This window comes from Penaeus monodon, chromosome 28 (genome assembly GCF_015228065.2).
Source record: "Penaeus monodon isolate SGIC_2016 chromosome 28, NSTDA_Pmon_1, whole genome shotgun sequence".
Classification (NCBI taxonomy): domain Eukaryota; kingdom Metazoa; phylum Arthropoda; class Malacostraca; order Decapoda; family Penaeidae; genus Penaeus; species Penaeus monodon.
The window spans coordinates 40,146,612-40,146,987 of NC_051413.1; positions in this window are offsets into that span (position 1 = coordinate 40,146,612).

Here is a 376-nt window from a genome sequence, read left to right on the forward strand (position 1 = left end):
GGCATAGTATATCAACATGACTACCATTTTTTATAAATACTATAACGTAAATCCACACATTTGAGTTGGCTATTTGAAGACTCTACAATCGTATTATACGCTTTCCTATACGTTTTTAAAATGAATGATAGTTGTTCATTTGTTATTCTAAAAGAAACCAGATGACCATAAAAGAAATAAGATTGAGGTATGTCTTACAGAAATAGAAAAGAAGTTTAGCAAGGGCCGGACACCTTCACTTTGATGTTTTAGTTTGGGGTAGTTTGGATTTGTGAAAACGTTGTGAAATCTAATTTCTACTTAGGCAGAAGGGGCAGACAAGGGCGCTGGTGTTGGCCCTCGCGCTGCTGGTGCCGGCTTCTCAGCCCGTCGCCTC